This window comes from Mastacembelus armatus, chromosome 11, assembly GCF_900324485.2.
Source record: "Mastacembelus armatus chromosome 11, fMasArm1.2, whole genome shotgun sequence".
Lineage (NCBI taxonomy): Eukaryota > Metazoa > Chordata > Actinopteri > Synbranchiformes > Mastacembelidae > Mastacembelus > Mastacembelus armatus.
The window spans coordinates 629,908-654,218 of NC_046643.1; the positions used below are offsets into that span (position 1 = coordinate 629,908).

At 42.7% G+C, this 24,311-nt stretch overlaps 1 protein-coding gene across 11 annotated transcripts in view; it reads left to right on the forward strand.

Moving 5' to 3' along the window:
• The first annotated feature begins 13,874 nt into the window (after positions 1-13,874).
• The window catches only part of c11h6orf47 (chromosome 11 C6orf47 homolog), a 22,999-nt gene continuing 12,562 nt past the window's right edge, over positions 13,875-24,311 (forward strand). The window contains exons 1-8 of one of the 11 annotated variants that reach the window (XR_003295254.1): positions 13,875-13,951; positions 16,353-16,467; positions 16,653-16,696; positions 16,787-16,896; positions 17,880-17,973; positions 18,161-18,204; positions 18,557-18,608; positions 18,708-19,058. The gene's annotated coding sequence lies outside the window, so the exon portion shown is untranslated. Of the gene's footprint in view, positions 13,952-16,352; positions 16,468-16,652; positions 16,697-16,786; positions 16,897-17,120; positions 17,227-17,879; positions 17,974-18,160; positions 18,205-18,556; positions 18,609-18,707; positions 19,059-24,311 lie in introns of all 11 variants that reach the window. The other 10 variants (XR_003295255.1, XR_003295251.1, XR_003295256.1 and 7 more) reach the window with 10 other exon arrangements.

Genomic DNA, 24,311 nt, shown 5'->3' on the forward strand with positions numbered 1-24,311 from the left:
TTTACATCTACACTGCAAGTTATGGTTGGTAGTTGATTGGCTTCTTTGACGATCACTGTTGCAACAGCTGCATCTTCTTCACCCTTCTCTTTACTTTTTTGTTTTGCATAACAAATATGCATGTTGCCTTCAATGAAGGACAGATGTCAAGCAATGAATCGACCCGAAATGGCAAGTTTTAATGCTTGAAAAGACCACGTTTAAAGTTTTTGAACTCTGCTTCAACATTGGCTGAACTTGTGATGATGTTGGTGCTTCGGAAGTGAGGGATCATTACCCCTGTCCAGAGTGGTGAGTAGCTTGCAAGCCAGATTACATTGGGAATGATCTCAGGGAGGAAGTGCATATTATCACGATCTCCATTAGCCATGGCAAGTGACCTGCTTTCTTCACATATTTCTGTCACCCACTGCCGTAGGTTTGTCTGTGTTTGGTCACCCACCCACTATGTTTGATCTGCTTTTTCCAGTTCCTCATCCTCTACATCTGGAATGACGACACACTCTTCTGCGATTCGGGCTTTCAGGTATTTCTTGCACCTTTCTGATATGAGGAGGACGCCAGAGCTGTCATTGCCCTCTGCTTCACTGAGAGCCACAATAGCAATGCTGTGTAGTAGCTCTTTAGCATCATCCATGGATTGTGACTTAAGAAGCTGTGCCATTGATCTCACAAAGAAATCTTTAATGCGATGTGTTTTTTTCTTCAAGCAGTCCCACTGGCAGATCATCTTGATGCAGGGTGCAACATCAACCTGGACAAAACAAGGTGGCACTTTTGCAGACTTACCAAGTATGACGCCACAACACACATTGATGTAGGTCTTCAGATCAGGATGAGGAGTAAAAGCCTTGACCAAAGCTCTGAGCAAAGCCAGAGAAAAGTCACACACAACCTGTTTTGGAGTTGGTGCACCTGCACGTATCCATTCTGTCAGCCAATGTGTTATTGCATTAACATCATGTCTCTCTGACAGCATTTGCACAACTGGGACACTTGAGCTCTCATTACCTTCCAGAACGCCCTGATATAAGAAGACATGGCCAGACATCCCGTTTGAACTCCGTAGTTTCCTCACTACTGAGCCAGTTGCATCAAAACTCACATTGGGTTTAGTAGAAGTCTTTAATAATGACTTGTACATATACATTTGTGTTTGACTCCAATAGTGACAGAAAAACTTGTCCAGTCCAGTGTCTTTAATGCTACCTCTGTGAGGTGCGCTGTATTTTAACATCTGCAATGACAATATAGGATCCTTGTCGCCTAGTTCTAAGGCATTTCTCTCTTGCTTTGCTTTGCGCAGGGTGGCCAAATTAGGCAGATGGCTTGGCTCAGGATCTTCAAAAGCTCTCCATCAGCTTTGTTGCCTCCGATGCCCTCCATACATGGGGTTTCATTCTACCCTAACACAGTTCTTTTGGATATCTGCACACACAAGTTACCAGACATCGGATGCTTGGAACAGCCAGTGTGCAGGGAGTCATCTGTGTTTTTAATGAAACACTTTAGCACCATTGGGCTGTTCATTTCAGGCTCTCTGTCACATTTTATATGAATGTGGCCATGACACTCCTTACACTTGCCTCTGATTTCTATGTATCTCTCTGTGGCTGATGGATATACCTTGGCTCTTTTAAAGGCAAATGTGCAGGGGCTTTTCAATTCTTGCCAAATGTGATGATTTATCAGATGCTTCCAGATGCCAGGCTTCAAAATTTTGTATTCCCTTTTTTGTGTTTTAGAGATCTTGTTTTTGTATTGAACTGTTTCAGGCATAAATTCAATCCATTTCTGAAATGGAACTTGAAGATCAAAAGTCCAGCAATCTTTTGGTCTGGGGGAAAGGGACCCTGGCTCAAAATTAATGTCATCACTACTGCCACTTGTTTCATCACTTTTATCACTTTCATGAGCAAAAACCCTAAAGCAGTCCAGATGTTGTGTCTGTTTAATTTAACAAAAGTGTATAGAGCCTGTGGTGATCTTGTTCTCTAGTTGCTTACTCAACTCTGTCCAGACGCTTTGATTAGGAGTAGCTATTTTGCCATTTTTGACTATGGCCTCTTTTGATGAACACAGGACTGTGAAAATGGAATCCCTGTTGACTGCTGGTTTCTTGGGCATCTGGCATAAGAAAAACGTAATTACTCACTCAATGACTCACTCCAAAAATGTCATATATAGTATAAACCTGTATTACTGTATTGTCCCACATATAAGGAAAATATAGTAATAATATGTTATATCTTATATTACTAACAATACAGTAATGTTGATCCCTAAATGCACAACATATTCTAAAACTAACATGGGTCATATGTACAACTGTAATTAGGTTTTAATTGCTAGTGATATAAGTATTAGCAATGTGTTTTTGTTCAGTAAACATTGGGAATCTTAGCTCACTTGAATGCTGTACCGTTGTTCTTGAAGTTACCCTTACAAAAATTAACCTTTGTTTTAGTATTGTAAGAGTAGTAGTAGTAGTATCATTACTTTTATTATTTGGCATATTCATTACCATGTATCATTGTACAACAGTTTTACTACAAATACCATGGTTAAACTATGGTTGGCAAAAACCATGGCTAATTTATGGTTACCATGGTTTAAACTGACACCGTTAAAACATTGTATTACATTGGTCAGAAATTTGAGTTTGTAACTTTATCAACTTTTCCTCCTCTAACCTAATTTTGAAAATTGAAAATGCAGATGAGCTGCTTTTAATAAACACCATGACTACAAAAATAGTTGTTCTATTAAAACATCACTAGAATCAAACAATTTGGTAAGAAAGTGAATAAGTGAGCAACCCAAAATTAAATGCTAAATAAAACCAAAATAAAAAGCCGCACAAACGGAGCTTCGAGCAGCACAAACCAGCACAAACGAAGCATAAACGATTAGGACTATTTCAGGTGAGTTTGGAGTATGTAGGGTGGGCTGGTGACGTCATCATCTAAAATGTAATGTTTAATATTTTAAAAACCGAAGCAGCACAAACAAAAATTTTTACAGTACAAACCAGCACAAACGAAGCACAAACAAACGAGACTACTACTACTAAATTTGGAGCATATGGGGGGGCTGAGTCACCGGAGAATGACCTTTAAATGAGTCTTTTATGTCTAAAAAACCAAAGCAGCACAAACGAAAAGTTTTACAGCACAAACCAGCACAAATGGAGCACAAACGATTGGGACTATTTTTGCGAAGTTTTGCGTTGGGTGGGGGGGCAAATTCACGGAGGTTCCCCACTGAGGTTCTGCTCCAGCTTCCCGAGCCGCAGTGTGCTGATGAAGGCATCCCAACTGAGGTAACATCCTTTCTCCCCAGGCCTCAGTGTGCCAACAAAGGCGTCCCCACTGAGGTTCCACCCCAGCTTCCCGGGCCTCAGTGTGCCGATGAAAGGCATCCCTGCTAAGGTTCCACTCCTGACTCCCAGACCTCAGTGTGCCGATGAGAGCGTCCCCGCTGAGGCTTCATCCCTACTTCCTGGGCCCCAGTGTGCTGATTGCTGATGGCAGTATTCCTCCAGGGATCCCTACTCCCAAGTCTGGTCCCTCTGATAGAGTAGCGCCATTGCCTCTCCTAGATCCGAGCCGGCTGGTGCTGCCGATGCCACCACCTCTCCAGATCCTCTGGTTTCCTCCCACAGTCCAAAAACATGTAGGTTGATTGGTGACTAAATTGCCCATAGGAGTGAGTGTGAGTGTGTGTGGTTGTTTGTCTCTATGTGGCCCTGCGATGGACTGGTATCCAGGGTGTCCCCTGCCTTTCACCAAGAGCTGGGATAGGCTCCAGCAGATCCCTGTGACCCTAGTTAGGAATAAGCAGGTACAGATAATGGACACGTACACTTGATTTTTAAGTGTTTAGTTACTTCACAACAAGAGGATTTCTTCTACCTCTGGTGTGCTGTTCTACTCTCTACCACTGCACGACAAGCGTCCTCTAGTGGCCTGTCTGTGGAATAGTACTTAACTCATTTGAGCTGCAATGGAACCAAATGGAACCTGTTTTCGCTTACTCAAATTTTAATACACATTTTCTTTAAGTTTCAATTATTTTCAAGCCTCTGCATATTGCTAAAATCTGTGATTGTGTGAAGGATTTGGATTTGCTCTGTCTGTCATAAGGGACCACTGAGACATGAAAGTGACTTATGCTCTGCATTTAACCCATTCCAAAGTGTAGACACACAGCAGTGAACACACACCCGGAGCAGTTGGGGGTCTAGTGCCTTGCTCAAGGGTTTCATCTCAGTTGTGGTATTGAGCAGGGCGTTGTTGTGGACAGGGCATTGGCTATTCACCGACAATTCCTGCCGGACTTGAGACTCAAACCTGCAATTTTCAGGTTACAAGTCCAACTCCCTATCCATTAAGCCACGACTGCCCCAGAGCAAAGCGTTCAAAAACATGTTCAAATACATAGAACCTAAAACAGTAAGACTAGGAACTGATGAGAATATGACACAGAGTTTTGTTTACTACGTACCTGTGAAACAAACATTAAAAATCCTGTTAGAATTATGGAAGGATGCAGTGTCACAACAGTCTTGTGAAATGGATTTGGATGATTCTGGTGACATAAGCAACAGACAAAACTTTAAGTCAAAACAATCCTTCATTGAAAACTCAGGATGTCTGAAGCTATTTCTGTACCAGGATGGTTTTGAAATTGTCAATCCTCTCTGCTTACAAAAAATACAACGCAAAGCAAATTTACCTCTTCCTGTGCAGTCCAATGCTGATCATGTCCCTTCTCTTATTGTATCGGGAGAATGATCTGAAACAATTTCTAAGTAAGTTTTTCTCAGAGATGTTAGTAGATTTAAAAGATTTGGAAGAAAAAGAGGTTCTGTATTGTATTGCTGGTGACTGATTCTTACAAGCAATACAGAAACAGATTTCAACCACTGTCTGAACTAAAATTTAATGAACAAAAATGTCTGCTGTGACTGAGAAACAAGCACAAAAAAGTAATAATTTTATGAAAAATGGGAGTCATGAAACTAGGCAGAGAAGGAATCTTTGCCAAATGTGAAGGACAGAGGTATCCTGCTGCTTGGAGACACGACTATCAGTGACATAAACAGCAGCAGAATTGTTACATGCAGCTACCCAAGTGCCATGGTCACTGGTATAGCAGCACTCCTACCCCCTGGTCATCTCAAAACACCAAGGAGTCATACGGCTGATCCTGCATGTGTATAAAGTGGACACCAGAAAGGGAGAATCACGAGTTTAAAAGCAGGCCTTATCAAAGAAGCTTGATAAACTGATAATTCAGTAATTTATCAGTGGACCTCTCCCAAATATCGACAGGAGGATTAATAAATTCAATAAATTTGGCTGCTTGCACAGAACACATGGCTGTCCAAGGCCTGTAAAACAAAGAGTGCATTCCATTCATAAGTTCAACCAGTTTTGGCAGTGTAACGACCTGTTCAAGGGAAAGGGTTTGCATCTGAGCAGATGTGGAGTGAGGTGATAGATAACCGATAACAGATAACCTCCTCCACTCTCTGAGACACCAGAGTAGGTTTGGAAGGCTGTCTGAAGAGCCAAGGGCTCCACTTGGAAATCTTGGTAAAATCAGGAATTACCCCTAACCCTAACCCTACACCTAACACCTAACTTGGCAAGGTCACGAGTACGATCATCAACACTGTTGAATTCATCCCCCCAGCAAAAACCACCCAGGAGCACATCCTCTGTCTCTCGATCCACCAAAACTCCACCAACTTGACCACTTCGGCCAGTACCTACAGCTGTCCTTCCTGAGAAAACTACTGTTAAATAATTTTTAACCAATAATTTTATTCCTTCTTATAATCTTGATTTTATGTTTTTAAACAGAAACATGGTTAGAGAGCAAGACAGGAAATCAAATCCACCCCACCTAATTTTTAATTTCTATCAGAAACACGGGTGGTGGTGTCTATGCCTTTTTTAGGGATAATATGGTTACCCACGGCTATCATTTGGGGAGTTTTCATTATTCCAGTATGTGCCTTTTAAAATGGAGCTAAAATGATCTCCCACTATACGCTGCATCAGGGGTCTGCTTCTTTTCCAGCTATCCCTGTCCTTGCAGTTTCTGATTGGCTGAACACACTTGCTAATCAGCAGTGGGTAGGGCAGGGATAGTTGGAAAAGAAGCAGGACAGTGGACCTCGACGACTGAGATTGGAGACCCCTCCTCTACAAAATCACAAGCTACCCCAATGTTGTCCAAATTTTATTGATGATTATACTGAGATGCTGTCTTCACAGAGTCTGACTGTTTAGTTTTAATGCCAAAGAACATTCTGTGGTCCTTGAAACCTATAGCCTTAGTCAGCATGTTAGTGAGCTGACCCATACCAGAGGTCACACTCTGGACCTAGTCATCACTAAGGTTGTTAACATTTCAAATGTCACTGTGACTGATGTTGCTTTGTCTGATCATTTTAGTGTCTTTTTTGATTTGTCCATAATTCCCCAAGATGCAGTTGGACCTATATTGTTTCAAAAAGGACAATTAAATGATAATATCAAGACACTGTTTATAGAGATGATCAGGTTTGATGATCAATAGCAGTAACAGCTCATGTGTCCTGCTATAGTGAATAGATTAACAATCCTCTGTCTCCATTACCGTCAGTATTATGCTATCTGGAGGGGGTGTCGGTGAAGGAAGGAGTGAGGACCCAAATGCGGGACAGAACAGGCAGATTTATTCCCCTGGATCATCCAGGGCTCAGGCAAAACAACACAAAAGTTCTCTGCCGTTCGGCAGGCGGGCAGACAGGGAAACAGAAAAGCTACACATTCCTCGAACAAAGATAATCCACAGACTCCTTAGCATTAGAAATGCTACACACTATAATGTTCCTGCAGGGAACAAAGGAACAGCCGGGGACATATATACAGAACTCAGGACACAGGTGAACGTAATCTAGCTAATGAGCAACAAAACACAAAGCTACCTGGAACTAACACAAAAAGAACGGGAACACAGGAAACTGACCAAAAATAAGGGACAGACAGGAAACGGAGATCGTGGGGCTAACAGTCAGATCTAATTTCAACATCTAAATGCAATGAGTTTGCATTATTCTTTAATGACAAGATTCAGGGTATTAAACATGCAATAAACTGCACAAGACAGGTAACAAATCTGCAGCTATCCAGTAGACACTTGTTAGATCTGATACACCTTACACCTGTCAGTGACAAAACAGTTGAAGAGGTCATCTCCAGTCTGAGTTCATCCACCCGCTGCCTCAATGTTTTACCCACTAGATTTCTAAAATCAGCACTAACACTAAGCAGTTTATTAGCACAATTCACTCAATCACTTAATGACTCATTACAGTCTGGAATTTTTCCAAGGGCCTTGAAAACCGCTGTCATAAAGCCTCTCCTGAAGAAGAGCAGTCTTGATGCCATGGTACTGAATCAGCCTGTATCAAACCTGCTGTTTTTAGGTAAAGTCCTTGAAAAAGTTGTATACCAACAACTTACTGACTCCTGTTCTCCTGTTAAACAACTGCTTTTATGATTTTCAGTCAGGTTTTAGGGCCCATCACAACACTGAGAGTACACTCATTAAGGTGACAAATGACATTCGTCTGAACACTGACACTGGCAGAGTCTCTGTCTTAGTACTATTGGATCTGAGAGCTGCTTTTTAACATTAGACCATGTTATCCTGTTACAAAGGTTATAGAGGACTGAATAGGCATATTTGGTACTGGCCTTAAATGGTTTACGTCCTATGTTGAAGACAGGAAGTAATTTGTTGAAATTGGTAACTGTGTCACAGACCAAATGGCCTTGATATGTGGGGTCCTCCAGGGGTCCACCTTGGGACCCCCTTTGTTCAATCTTTACATGTTTCCTTTAGGCCAGTTAATTCGCAGCAATAATGTGTCTAACTACTCAGATGACACTCAGATTTACATGTCACTCAAAGCAGCTGAATATGGACCAGTCGATTCACTGTTTCATTTCATTAAACAGATCACTGTGTGGATGCAAAACAACTTTGTCCAAATAAACAGAGACGAGGCTGAAGTAATCATCTTTGGGCCACAAAAACAAAGAGAAAGTGTAAGCAGTTACCTCAAGTTTCTTTCTCTAAAATCTAAAAATCAGGTTAGAAACCTAGGGGTAATCATTACTTCAATTTTAACAGCCACATTAAATCAATTACATCATCAGCATTTTACCACCTCAAAAACATTGCCAAAATCAAGGGATCATGTCTAAACCAGACTTGGAGAGACTCATCCATGCATTTATCTCCAGCAGGTTAACTGTAATGGCCTGCTCACAGGGGCTCTCAAAACAAGCTGTAAGGCAGCTGCGGTACATTCAGAACCCTGACTAGAACCAGGAAGTACAACCACATTACTCCTGTTCTCATATCTCTGCACTGGCTTCCTGTCGCTCAGAGAATAGACTTTAGAACAGCATTGCTTGTATATAAGTCTTTTCATGTCTCAGCACATGTTTATGCCATATGAACCATCTTGGACTCTGAGAACATGAGGGACAGACCTTCTCCTTGTGACTAGTGTCAGGACTAAAAAGGGAGAGGCCTCTGATTTTAACCAATGTCATCTTAAGAAATCTCTGAACGGTTTTTATCAATATGTCACTTGTCGACTTCTCATTATGGCACGCTAGTGAGAGGACGCATGAATTTGGCTCACTTTGAGATTTCTGAGAGAATCCTTATAAATACGCCCAAAATCACTACTATCTCTGTTATGTGTTTGGGGAGCTGGAGAGAAGAAGGAGAGGCAGGACCCAAATGCAGGACAACAAGGTTTTATTTCCCGGGAAAATCTCCGGGCTCAGGATAAACACAAAGTGTAACTGGACAAAACGGTATCATTAGCTACACAGAGCTCACAACAAAACACCATCATCAATACTTCCACAACAACAAAGGCAACAGGAGCATATTTATAGAAGAGAATACAAAAGATAATTAAACACAGGTGAAAAAGATCAACATAATGAAAGTAAAGCTGCCAGGGACCAGTGCAGGGGAAAAACAGGAAGTCCCTTCAGAGTAAGGGTCCCGGCAGGAAGTCCAAAAGGGAACTCATGACCGTACCCCCCCTTCAAGGGTCAGCTCCCAGATGACCACAGTCCTGTCCAAGATCCCGGGCAAGAAGGGGGGAACGAGGAAAAAAGTACCAAAGAGCGGGTGGGGAGGGCAGACAGTCCACATTCCAGGGGTCTGCCCTCATACTGGCCCGCATGCAGGTACGGACCTAGAGGACCACCTTCAAGGTAGTCGGGCAAGGGAGATCGCTCTGGAGGACAACCTCTGAGGCGGGCGAAAGTCTGGGACCACTCGGGAGGATGGTCTCTGGGATGGGCGAAGGTCTGGGGCCGCTTGGGAGGATGGCCTCTGGGACAGGCGAATGTCCGGAACTGTTTGGGAAGACGGCCCCTTAAGCAAGTGTGGGTCAGGGCGGTTTGGAAGGATGACCTCTCAGGCTGGCATGGATCCTGGACCGTTGAGAAGAGTTAGGCCGAGGAGTCGGCCATGGAGTAACTGTCCGAGGAGGCGGCGCTGGGACCGCTGGCCTGGGAAGTGGCGTTGAGAAGCTGGTCGTATACACCGAGGCCTATTCACCCACTGCTCTTCCACTGTTGTGTATTGTCTCAGAAATCTAGGTCATGCAGGTGTTGAATATGTATCCTGTGTGTGTATGTGTCCTTGAAAGCATATCTGTGTAAGAGAAAGGATCTGTGTGTGTGTCCTTGAAGGCCTATCTGTGCAGAAGAAAGTACTTAAAAGAACTCATAAGGACATGTATGAATACTGACCTGCACTTAGACTATGCATAGACAAAGATGGGATATGTTTGAGTAAGCTTACGAGGCTGTGGTTGTACACATTAGAGAACACCTGTTATTGCATCATTGACCAAGAAATAAATAAAAAATTGAGAGTGGGAAAGGAGGGGGAATTACACAAAGCCCAGAAGGAGAAGATAGGAGGGGTAATCCCCCTTAGCATCTTTATAAAAGTAATTATGTGCAGGTAAGTCACGATTATGTCCAAAAAAGAGAAGTTAATAAGATGAGAGAAGGGGGAAAGGGTGAGGACCAACCCCCTGACCATAGATATAAAAGCTTGAGAAACATTGCCAGTCTACCCTAGGGTGGCTCACCTTGTCTGTGTTTTGTGAAATAAACATCTGTACACTTGGATTCAGTTGCCTCTCTTCTGTTTGTGATCCCATTGAAGAGGATTGCCATCTATATTTAGTGAGTTTGGCACAGTTATAGTCTAACTGTCAGATGGAAATCTTCATAAAAACCATCATGATCGTCCAGACACGACACCACCAGTGCCCCGGGTCGAACCAGCCTCTGGTGGATCAAGGTCTGCGAACAGCCAGAATCCACCATCGCCTGGTGTGTACCCCCTTGCATCCTTACTGGAATGCTGTACATCCCTGCCAAGTCGGGGGAGGAGGTACCCGCACCAACCACCCGGACCACCTGCCCTACCTCCATCAGGGGGCAATCCCACCACAGGTGTCCAGGACGTCCGCACCGCCAACACTCCTGCCGCGACATTTGCAGAGCTGTCTGTGGGGGAAGATCAGCCGTCCCTTGCTGGCTAGACAGGGGAGAGAGCACAGAATTAGTGGGGCCGTCCAGGGTGGTCGATGCCAGGGTTCGTAGGGATTGCACCCCCGCCGCTGGGAGGCGCCATCGCGGCACAGTCATTGGTTGACCGGCGGTGGTTGGTAGCCCTGTGTTCGATTCCCGCAAGGGGTGGACTGCCAGGAAATCCTCCACCAACATAATCGCCGCCTCCAGGGAGTTCGGCCGGTGGCACTGGACCCAATCTGCAGTTTCTGGTGGCAGTCCACGAAAGGTTCCAAGATTACCTGTTCCAGTAGGCCCTGTTCCCCTTTGCTGTCCACTGGATTCAGCTATCATGCCCCTGCCTCCCTCAGCCGCTGAGCGTAGAGGAATGGCCAGTTGTCCGGGCCCAAGGAGTCTTGTCGGAACCGGCGGTGGTAGTCCTCCATAGAAAACCCTGTCCAGTCCAGTATATCATGGCGTAACGCTGGGAGGTCACCCCTCGCCGCCGCTGGGAGCGCTTGTGCCTCCCCAGCGAGGAGAGGGAGTAGGCGTAGTCCCCACTGCCAGGTGGTGGCCGTCGCCTCAAACACCGCCAAAAAGTTTGCTGTATCCTCTCCTCCCGGTATCATCCTGTGCACCGGGATCATTAGGGCCAGAGCAATACCGGTCCCCACGGCTCCCAGCCTGACCACCAACTCCTGCAACACTGATGCCTGTCGCTCGGCCTGTTGTTAAAGCCGCTCCAACTGATGGAGATGCCATTCCGCCATCTCCCGAATAGCTGTGGCTACATCCGCTGATAGTTTGGATTATTCATCCCCTACACCTGTTCCTCATTCAGCCGCTGATCCTCTCATTCAGCCGCTGATCCTCCGGCCACTGCCCCACCACTCCCCCTGCAGCCTCGCCGTAATCATGCCCCGCCACCACATATATTTTTAAACCTAGATGGAGGTATAAAGGCAGCATTACATGCAGATGATGGGGCCATCTGGATAAAGGGTAGAAATGTGGCACATGTGACAGAGGTCATGAAGACAGCTATTAAGGTAGAGAAATGGTCATATGAATGAGGGTACAAATTGTCTGTTAGCAAGTCATGTTACATGATTTTTACAAATAAATGAGAGATAGGAAGCTAACATTATATGAGCAGCCACTAGAAATGGTGTCTGAGTTTACATATTTGGGTTATGGCTAGATAACAAATATACATGGAAAGTACATTTGAAAAGATTGGAAACAAAATGCAAAATAATAAATCTACTAAAAGCCGTGGCTGGAAGTGACTGGGGGGGTAGATAAACAAGTATAATTGGACATCTATAGAGCACTCATGAGGTCAGTGTTGGACTATGGATGTATAGTATATGATGCAGCAGCTAAGTCAGTGTTGCAGAAAGTGGACAGATTACAATATAGAACAATGTGCATATGTACAAAGCTATGATAACAACCCCCATTAATGCACTCCTTATAGAGGCAGGTGAGACACCACTGGAGATAAGGAGAGAAAAACTATCACTAGCATATTGGATCAAGCTTAAAGGAAGCAATGAAGAAAATGTAGCAATAAAGATAATACAGAGCTGCTGGTAATATTCCAGGTTCCAGAAGAATGGATTTGTGTGGACGGTGCAGGCAGGGGCTCAAAAAGCATGAAATGGATAATAAAGAGCTTTCACAACCAGCCCCAGTTAGCAGCATTTCCCCATGGCTCTTCCCTGAAGTTAAGGTTGACATGAATGTATATGATATGAAAAGAGAATGGAGAATGAATGAGGTGGGAGTTAAAAAAAGTGTATATTTGAGGAACACTTAGTTTAATCATCTTAAAATATATACAGATGGTTATAAGGAAGCAAAGGGGTGTCTGAGAATAGGAGTGTACATACCATAATTTGAAATGCACATTTCCAAAAGACTGTCTGTGTCCCGGTTGATCTAAATAAAGTTATTTCAAACCCAAGTTTGCAGGCATATGAGTATTTACAACACAAAAGGAAAAACTTACACCCAAAATATTTACAGGGATGTAGGAACTGGATCAGGAGGCACAAGAACCACGGGGGAATCTGAGGAGAACCAGGAGAGTTTTACAGACACAGAGAACCAGGAGCCAGGGGACATGGACAAGGAACCATGGGAACTGGAGTCAGTTGACCAAAACACAATCACAGGGAGAGACCAAGGAGGCTCAGGGGAGTGTGACCTATTGACAGGGAAAACCAGAGCCAAGGAAACAGCAATAAGGAACCAGGAGAAGACTAAGAAAAGGATGGCCCACTCACAGGGAAGGAGGATCAGGACAGTGTTACCCACTCACAGCAAAACCGGAGCCAGGGAACAAAAAGCAGACACAAGTGAAACCAATCATTGTAATGACTCAGAAAGTTACAGAGGACTACCTACAGGGAACACAGGAAATAAAGACAAAGTTAAAGTCCCAAACCAGAAGCCAGAACTAGGATGCTAACAGTCAGATCAGTTATCTGCACTAACAGCAGAAATATTAGCAGTCATTACTAGTCTAAAGTGGGTGGAGGAGGTTAGACAAGAAGGGAATGGCAGAAAAAGTGAGAAGAGGATCATAAATGAAGAGGTTTTGACCAAATACAAAAACCTGTTAAAGTAATAAGACATAAATAAAGTAAAAGAAGAGAGGTGATAATCTTAAAACCTAGGGTGGGATATACAGGTTTAAATGATACACTGTATATAATGCTGTAGCTGTGCAGGGTCTGCACAGTGTAATATGGGGTCTGAAGTAGAAAGAGAAGGAGTACAAGTGGCCAGGAAGGCCCTTTTTAATTATAATACAAGATCGCTGTTTACATGGTGGTTTCTTAATCAGGGTATTGTCTTAATCAGATTAATATCGGAATTTTGTTGTCCATGTAAACGTACTGATTGTCAGTGCTTCAGTTGCGCTCATGAGAAGTTGGAGTTGGCCACCAGATGTCACTGAAGCCTCAAAGCTTTGAATCTTTTTCGACACAATTAGAAGGAAAGCCCCAGAGCTTCATGAGGCACCTGCCCATCACTATTGTCAGAGTACAGTTTATCGATCTGCCAAAACCATACCGCTCTCTGTGAGCTCTCGATCGGTGCATGCGCCTCCTCTGACCGTCCATGTCCAATCAAATGTCGACTTGTCTCCTCTAGTGTACCTTAAGAACAGGCAGTATCCAAGACAGCAAAAGTGGGCGTTGCTGTGAAGGCCCTGTTATATAAACCGTGGAAGTGCTGTAGTTCAGCCTTTTGGTGATAGTGCTTGACGAAGATGATATTGTGATGTTGACCGTTTTTAATGTCTTCTCGGCTAGTGAAAGGTACATGTAATGTGTTTCATTTTCTTTTCTGAAGTCTTTTTTAAGCTCATATATTAGTCACAAATGGGAGCTACATTTTTATCTGCAATAGTTCTTGTAGTTAGAAAACGTGGTACTAGTAATGATACTACGTTATGGATGGTGGGACCTGACTAAACACGCCATGTCTTTGTTCCTTAAATAGACTGTAAAATGAGTCTCTTTTATAAGTCAGCTATACCGAGCCGAAGGAAGGGAAAACTGGAGAACGGTTGAAGATGGGAGCGATGAGGGGTTTTTATCTACAGTCTTTTAGAGAATTTCGTGCGTAGGAGATGCAATGTTAACAGCTGTTTTTATTAGATTGTTTGAATATAAATGATTATTTTAAGCCTCTTAAAATACTATTATTTAACCAGACTCAAAGACAGCATTGTTTAGAGCAGGCACAGTAAAGTGGTACTTTGCAACTTTCAAAAATTGCACATTTCTACTTATCACCTTGATCAACAATTCCTTTTTGAATGACTGATCGAATAACGCAACACATTAAAAAAAAAAAAACTAACTCTATTTTAGTTCTATTTGGGACAGGGGGACTTAGACTGTTGCCACTAAATGCCCATCCCTAGTGTCTGATTGAATAGTCTTATGAACATCATAAGCTGGGGTACCATAAGATGTTTGTTATATTATTAAATTATATCGAATGTAAGTGTCAATATGTAAATATTATAATATGTAAATATAATATGTAAATACAACTTTCTTTTTAAAAAAAAAAAAGTACTTAGCCTTAAAACACATAAGCACACTTATACAGGACTACTTGTACAGATCTCCGTATACAGTGGGTACAGAAAGTATTCAGACCCCTTTAAATTTCACTCTTTGTGTCATTGCAGCCATTTGCCAAAATCAAAAAAGATCATTTTATTTCTCATTAATGTACACTCAGCACCCCATCTTGACAGAAAAAAAAACAAATGTAGAAATTTTTGCAAATTTATTAAAAAAGAAAAACTGAAATATCACATGGTCATAAGTATTCAGACCCTGTGCTCAGTATTGAGTAGAAGCACCCTTTTGAGCTAGTACAGCCATGAGTCTTCTTGGGAATGATGCAACAGGTTTTTCACACCTGGATTTGGGGATCCTCTGCCATTCTTCCTTGCAGATCCTCTCCAGTTCTGTCAGGTTGGATGGTGAACGTTGGTGGACAGCCATTTTCAGGTCTCTCCAGAGATGCTCAATTGGGTTTAGGTCAGGGCTCTGGCTGGGCCAGTCAAGAACGGTCACAGAGTTGTTCCGAAGCCACTCCTTTGTTATTTTAGCTGTGTGCGTAGGGTCATTGTCCTGTTGAAAAGTGAACCTTCGGCCCAGTCTGAGGTCCCGAGCACTCTGGAAGAGGTTTTCTTCCAAGATATCTCTGTACTTGGCCGCATTCATCTTTCCTTCAATTGCAACCAGTCGTCCTGTCCCTGCAGCTGAAAAACACCCCCACAACATGATGCTCCCACCACCATATTTCACTTTAGGGATTGTATTGGGCAGGTGATGAGCAGTGCCTGGTTTTCTCCACACATACCGCTTAGAATTAACGCCAAAAAGTTCAATCTTGGTCTCATCAGACCAGAGAATCTTATTTCTCATAGTCTGGGAGTCCTTCATGTGTTTTTTGGCAAACTCTATGCAGGCTTTCATGTGTCTTGCACTGAGGAGAGGCTTCCGTCGGGCCCCTCTGCCGTAAAGCCCCGACTGGTGGAGGGCTGCAGTGATAGTTGACTTTGTGGAACTTTCTCCCATCTCCCTACTGCATCTCTGGAGCTCTGCCACAGTGATCTTTGGGTTCTTCTTTAGCTCTCTCACCAAGGTTCTTCTCCCACGATTGCTCAGTTTGGCTGGACGGCCAGCACTAGGAAGAGTTCTGGTCGTCCCAAACTTTTTCCATTTGAGGATTATGGAGGCCACTGTGCTCTTAGGAACTTTGAGTGCTGCAGAAATTCTTTTGTAACCTTGGCCAGATCTGTGCCTTGCCACAATTCTCTGAGCTCCTTGGGCAGTTCCTTCGACCTCATGATTCTCATTTGCTCTGACATGCACTGTGAGCTGTAAGGTCTTATATAGACAGGTGTGTGCCTTTCCTAATCGAGTCCAATCAGTTTAATTAAACACAGCTGGACTCCAATGAAGGAGCAGAACCATCTCAAGGAGGATCAGAAGAAATGATTTTGGCAAATGGCTGCAATGACAGAGTGAAAAATTTAAAGGGGCCTGAATACTTTCCGTACCCACTGTAGATACTTGTAAGATAATTACACCATCTGCAGGGCTTTAGCCAAGTTTTCAGCAATACAGATGCAAACAAACATAAATGTGAAATAGCATGCAAAAACCTTTGTAAAGGGAATAACTATTGCAGGATCACAATAAAGATGGAGTGACCACATGAGGCTTCTTGGACCGCAGAAGTAATGCCTTTTCATTTCCCTGCATCTTGTATTCATACCTTAAGTGAGGAATTGAGTCTGCAGCAGGTGAGTGTCAACATGGGATGCCACAGAATGGTAGGCTGGGAAAACAAACCTGTTATGATGATTCACAAGACTAGAGTCTCTGATAATTCCATGAAGCTCTTTCACAGTGCACTGAGTTGTTTTTATTACCAATGTCTACAAACTGCAATGGTTGCAGCTGGTTTTTAACACTTTCCTTTGTTTAGCAGATATGTAAATTATAGCATCTGGATAAAGACTGCTCTTCTGGGTAAGTCTGCAATATAAAAGCCTCTGTTCTGTATTCTTTGGTGTGAAAATATTTTATAAATTTAAAAAGCATGTCGGTGTTGCTATGAAGGCCATGCTGTTTAAACCATGGAAGTGCGGAGCTCAGCCTTTTGGTGATGGCTCTAGAAGATGATATGGAGTTGACTGTTTTTAAACTACTTCTTAAGCAGCTAGTGAAAGGTACATGTAATGTTTGTCACTTTTCTGAAGTGTTTTTCTTTTTTTTTTTTTTTTTTTTTTTTTTTTTTTTTTAGGCTTGTATTAGTCACAAATGGGAGGCACATTTGCATCTGCAGTAGTTCCTGTAGTCGGAAAACGTGGTATTAGTAATGATGCTACTTTGTGAATGGCAGAACCTGACTAAACACACCGTCTTTTTTTCTCTAAATCGACTGTAAAATGAGTCTCCTATAAGTCAACTATACTGAAGCAATGAAAGGGGAAACTGGAGAACAGTTGAAGATAGAAGAGATGAGGGGTTTTTATCTAGTGTTTTAGAGAATTTGGGGGGTAAGAGATGCATTGTTAAGTTGTTTTTATTAGATTGTTTGAATATAAATTACTATTGAATAATAAAATCTAAAATAACACCTCTTAAAACTATTATTTAACTAGCCCAAAGGCAGGATTATTTAGAGCAGGCACTGTAAATTGGTACTTTATTTGCAACTTTCAAAAATTGCACATTTCTACTTATTACCTTGAGCAACAATTCTTTTTTGAAAGAATAGCACACTACTGCAGTAAAAAAACAACCTTTAACTCAGGGTTGTTTTATTTAGGGGGCAGCAGTGCCTAGACCTTTGTCACTAAATGCCCATCCCTAGTGTCAGGTCTGTGATTGAATGAGGGGAGTATCGTGATCTGTACATAAGACATTTCTTACATTAAAATATATAGAATGTAACTGCCAATATGCAAGTACAACCCCCCGCCTTTTTTTTTTTATTGAAGTACTTAGCTTTAAAACACATAAGTGCACTATTATTATACAGGACTACTTGAACAGATCTACTACATATAGATACTTGTTTGCAAGATGGTTACACCATCTGCAGGGCTTTAGGAAAGTTTTCAGCAATATATATATGTGTGTGTATTGTATGTAAACAAACATAAATGTGAAATAGCATGCAAAAACCTGTGTAAACAAACTATTATAGGATCACAATAAAGATGGAGTGACCACATGAGGCTTCTTGGACCACAGAAACCTTAAGTGAGGAATTGAGTCTGGTCTGCAGCCATGAGCAGATGGTGAGTGTCAAAATGGGATGCCACTGAATGGTAGGCTGGGAAAACAAACCTGTTATGATGATTCACAAGACTAGAGTCTCTGATTATTCCATGAAGCTCTTTCACAGTGCACTGAGTTGTTTTTATTACCAATGTCTGCAAACTGCAAAGATCACAACTGGTTTTAACACTTGTCTTTTACGTTCAGCAGGTAACTAAATTACAGGAGCTAGATAAAGACTGCTCTTTTGGGTAAGTCTGCAATATAAAAGCCTCTGTTCTGCCTTTTGTGTGGAATTGTTTTATAAACTTTTTTTTTTTTTTAAATCATGAAATTTTAAACTTGTTTTAACCACACTTTGTATAGTATGCTGTAATTCATTCAATACTGTACAGAAGTACTTATAGAAATTCTCCAACATTCTTGATAAATCTTCTAATCCTGCTTTTGATTCTTGAGTTTCATCAATGATGATATTATTCCATTCTGCTGATCTTAACTGAAGCTTACTCGCAGCGCACTGAGAAACTCACTGTTACAGCTCTTGTCGCATCATTTTTGAAAGCCAAACACTGATGAAATCACTGATTACTATTTTGTCAGGTATGATTGACAGCCCTAGCTGGATGACATTTGGACATAATGAAAGACCAAGGTTAGTATTGATAGGACAGTTTCAACAGGTTTAAGGCATGAATTATGTTGGGATCTTATATGATAGCTAGATATTAGCTAACACTGTGTCCCTTTACAGATGCTGGATCTTGAGTTGCTCCTGCAAGAAGCTTTAGAGATGGCCAGTAGAAATGGAAGCTGTCAGATGATATTCCTATCACCTCCATTCATTGAATCAGCCTCTGAAAATAGGCCTCTTAGAATGTGAAGAGCTGTTATGAACTTAACCCTTGACATGCAGAGGTATTAAAGATTAAAAATTCAGAACAATGACTCTTTTATGAGAGTGATGGCAATAAAACCAGACTGCTGCTTTGGGGCATGCAATATGCTACATTATCACTCTGTTGGAGTGCACCAAGGAGAAAGTGTTAAATACTGTTCAAGTGGACAGACGTGATACTGGAACTGTGGGGCACACTGTTTACAGGTATTTCTGCATTTTAATAATGGTTACATTAGATGTGAACTGTCACTGGGAAAGTGGATGTCAGGGCAGGCAGTTCAGTTTGTACTTGTTCTATAGAGCAGTCTTCTTTCAATTTATTGGCGGATTGCAAACCAACAAGAAGGTGCATACCACCACCTACTGTAGCAGAGTGTTGCGTCATGGCTTTGAAGTGATGTATTTCCAGTTATTCGAAACTAGGGCAGTTGGCTAACAGGCTGATCTTTGCTTTAAAAACAAGACTGTAGCAGCTCACAAGATTTGGCAATTAAATATAATTTAAAGAAACATAAATATAAGGAGTAAAATGGAAATGAAACAAACAAGACAAGGAGGGTTTACGCATTTGACTGCTTTGGGGCGGGGGGTGTCTTTTTTTTTTTTTTTTTTTTTTTAAATTAGTCTCTGTTCCCAGAGGGCAGGGTGCAGAACAAGTGATGTCCAGGGTGAGTGGGGTCGTTTATGATACAACTGGCTCTCTTTTGGAGCCGGCCAGTGTAAAAGTGATCTGTTTGAATTGTTTTAGGCATACATTAGTGTTTTTGTAAAGGTCAGACCATTGGTGCACAAAGATCAGTGGGAGTGCAGCTGCTCATCGGTCTCACCAAGCCTCTTAAAATCGTTTAAGATACTCCATTAAAAGGAAAGTTAACTTTTAGTGAAAGTTTTAAGTAATAAAAGTAGTAGCAGTCCAGTTCATGTTGATTTGTCATTGGCTAAGGTGTTGCATAGCCTGGTGGCAGTGGGGATGAAGGATCTGTGTAGTTCCATTGTGCAATGCAATGAGGTGAGTTCTTCAGGATGTGAAAGGTATGATCTCTACCTTTTGTTTGCAACTCTACCACAGCTTCCAGTGAGTCCAGCTGCATTCCACTCACAGAGCTAGCTTTTTCCATAAGTTGGTCCACCTGCCTTGCATCTTTGAGCTCTATGCTGCTTCCCAAGCAGACTGCAGCACAGCACACTTTGGTAAAATAAGCAGGATCTTCTTGCATATATCTGACTGCCAAAGCTACCTTGTGAGAAGAGGTAATCTTTACCCTTTTTTGTAGCTTGTATCCCAGTGGAACTTGTCCAGGTGATACCTATATATTTGCAGGCTGGCATTAGTTTAATATCTGTGTCACACAGCTGTTAACTGAATAGGGAAGGGGCTTAGACCCAAAACTGCTTACCATTTCTTTGTCTTAGCTGTCCAGTAGGGTGTAGACTCCAGTTGTTCAGGGCTTTTATCAGGCAACTGTGGGCCACTCCTTTTTTAAATCAGTTCCTGATAATGTTCAATCTCCAACCGGTTTTTGATTATTTGGATGTTTTGCTGTACGTGTAGTTGGCGGAGCAGCAGCACTGACCAAATGCTTTGGGACATGCAGGCAGGGGAAGCGAGCGGGCCCGCTCAAGATTCAACATTCTTTATGAGCTTATGAAGCTCAGCACGAATTTTGAACACCATTGCCTAGTATCCATTCATTATCTATACCCGCTTATTCATTAACCAGGGTCACAGGGATCTGCTGGAGCCTATCCCAGCTCCCTTTTGGGTGGAAGGCAGGGGTACGCCCTGGACAGGTCACCCAGTCCATCACAGGGACACACATATACTACAGAGACAAACAACCACATACGCTCACACCTGTGGGCAATTTAGAGTCACCGATCAACCTAACACATGTTTTTGGACTCTGGGAGGAAACTGGAGTACACCCACACAAGTACGGGGAGAACATGCAAACTCCACACAGAAAGGCTGGGTTGTGAACCCAGGACCTTCTTGCTGTGAGGCAACAGTGCTAACACCTCATCCACTGTGCTGCCCCTCTCCTTAAAACAAATAATATAAAATGTATTCAAATGAATAAATAGCAGTGGCGACACCACCGTGTAGCAAATCTTACACGTTTTTGATCCATGCCTACTTCTTCGAATCCAAACTGTTCCCAAACAAAGGAATTGCTTCTACCTCTTTTATTGACCAAAGACTTCTGTGGCTGCCCTCTTTCTGCCATCTTCACTCGTGCTATTAGTGTTGTATTCAGCTTTTTGATATGTTTTACAGTTTTTCATTAATCAGTGTACATTTTATGGTGTTTTTAGCCCTTTTCTGAATTTTACATTGGTGTTTATGGGAGTGGAATGTTCAGAGCTAGAGTGGTGACATAAGCTAGAATGGGAGAAGCTGTTAAGTTTATTTAAAAATGTTCTCTCTAACTTGCCGTCACGGCTGCAATTTTGCCTCTTGATACACCATTTTTTCAAAAGTAGTAAAGATTTTTGTCTTCTTTACGGTAATGCTGTTCTCACTCTGATAGGACCTACGGTTTTTCTAGCAGGTGTCCAAAACAACAGTGACTGCTCAATCTCTTTCACTGCAGGTCCTCTGGTGAAAAACACAAATGAAGGCTGTTTCTAACCCGCCAGCAATCCTTCATTTTTTTTGGAATATCTTCACAAAACTTGGATCAGTCTTTGTTGAAGCCTTGTGGTTCTGCTGGTGAAGGAATTATTTTGATAGATCTTATAGTTTTTCTGTAATCTTCCATTGTATGAGGTGAAGTTTTCTCAGGTTCTCCTGTACTGTGCCTGCTTAAAGTGGTGTGTCACTGTCACTCCCCCTCCCTCTCTGGGCTCAGGTTACCATAGCAACGGCTCACACAGCAGTAGCAGGGACCGCAGCTGAACTTAAACCAATTTAAAACTCAGCAGTTAATTGAGAGTCATCTCAATGCCGTACAGCACATTTCCATTTCAAAATAAAAGCCTTTATTATGCATTCTTTCAAAATAAAAGCCAAGAAACAGTAACATGAGCTTAAAATGGACTTTGGCTCTTGGCATACAGCTCTAGGCACCAACTCAGGCTGTATTTAAATGTCAGCAATGGTGTCTTCTCCCTGCAGGCCATGCTTGGACTTTCACAATAAAAAGTCTACAGTCATTAAAAAGAAGATATTACATTTTTGTGAAGTATAAGGAACATTCAAAATAATGTTCAGATTCTAAAATAATGTTCCATGAATCTCCTGTAGCACTTTGTCCTCTCAAAATAAAAGCCTTTTTATAGCATTTTCTCAAAATAAAATCCCTGAAATAGCAACACGATTTTAAAATTGATGCTGGCTATTGGCAAACAGCTTCAGGCACCAACTGAGGCCATTTTTAATGTCAGCCATGGTGTCTGTTCCCAGGAGATGGCTAGATTTTCACGATAAAACTTATTTATAGGAAGATATTACATTTTTGTAAAGTGTTAGGAACATTCAAAATAAAACTTTTACAGACTTTTATTTTTACATGCTGTTTTTTTCTGAAAAGATTCTTCCACCCATTCAGATATTGTACATGCAACCTTGTTTAATTGCATACACTTTGCACCCTTCAGCCACTTTTCCCTTTTTCCTATCTCAATGCTACTGTGCTTCTTTATTTATTTTTATATATATATATATATATATATATATATATAATATATACATATTTATTTATTTATAATCCACCAGGGCATCACCAGTGTGGGCCCTTAGGCAAGGTCCTTAACGCTACTAGCCTACCTCAGTAGAAATGAGTGATAGAAATACTGGAGTCATACCGGCTCGGACGTCGCCCGGGTCTACAAGGTCCGCGTCAGGTGCTAGGGCAACCTGGTGAGAAATGGGCTACTGGAACAAGACACTCATGGACGAGGGCTGATAACAGAGAATTGTTGGAGTGCTACTACATGAGTAACCCCAGCGATAGGGGCTACATGAAGAGGAAACTCCGAAACCCACCATCCACACTAGGGCCAAAGCATCTAGTAGCTCAGTGTTCCAACATCCGCAAACGGCAGCTGCTATCACAACTAGAGATTGAAGAAATACAACACAAATGCTACAGCAAGGGGGAGCCAGGACGCCAGGTCAGGGGGCAAACAACACCACCCCCACCCGAGATTGGGTACCAAGCCCCAATGATAAGCCCCGACACGCTCAACACAAGAGCAGCTGACCTGAGAGTGAAGATCGTAGGCAAGATGGACACCTGGAACCTCGCAGCCGGTTACCAAGACTAAGTGAAGTACTCTCTGAAAGTCTACTAGAAGATGTGAATGCAGCATTACAAACAATCCCCACTGTGACCATCACCGAGACCAACAAGCTGATGTACACCACGGCAACAGTGATCCTTGAGATGCTTGGCCACAAAATGCATTCCACCACCAAGGAGCAGTACCCTGCATGGAGAAGGAGGTTAGAGGCAAAAATAAGGGTAACACGGAGAGAAGTTAGCCAACTGTCAGAACTGCAGAGAAGGGGGATGAAGTTTGGTAAGAAATACAGCAGGCTGTCCATACCTGAGGCCCTGGAGACTGCCAAACAACGACTCACAGCCCTGGCCACACGCCTGAAGAGGTACACCAGAGAAATAGAAGCACGGAGAATAAACAGGATGTTCTCCACCGAACCATCCAAGGTGTACTCTCAGTGGGAAGGCAGTAACACAAGGGCTGACCCACCAAGGCTGGAGACTGAACGATATTGGAAAAACATATGGGAGAGGGAGGCATCACATAACACCAGTGCCCAGTGGCTGGCAGACCTGAGAGCAGACCACAGCAACCTCCCTGAACAAGAACCAGTAACCATCGCAACGGCAGATATCCGAGAAAGGGTCTCCAACATGAAGAACTGGACAGCACCAGGGCCTGACATGATCCACACCTACTGGCTAAAGAAGCTAACTGCCCTCCATGAACGCCTGGCAGCTCAAATGAACCAGCTGCTAATGGATGGGACTCACCCAGAGTGGCTAACTGAAGGCAGGACAGTCCTGATCCTGAAGGACCCCCAAAAGGGAGCAGTCCCATCCAACTACCGTCCGATAACCTGCCTCTGCACAACCTGGAAGCTCCTGTCGGGCATCATAGCGGCTAAGATGAGTAGGCACATGGCTCAATACATGAGCGGGGCCCAGAAAGGAATAGGTAAGGACACCAGGGGAGCAAAACACCAACTACTGGTGGATAAAGCGGTCGCTCGAGACTGTAAGACCAGGCAGACCAACCTGTGCACCGCCTGGATTGACTACAAGAAAGCCTACGACTCAATGCCTCACACATGGATCCTGGAATGCCTGGAGCTGTACAACATCAATAGGACCCTAAGAACCTTCATAAGGAACTCAATGGGACTGTGGAAAACAAACCTAGTAGCCAACCTCAAGCCGATAGCACAAGTCTCCATCAAGTGCGGCATCTACC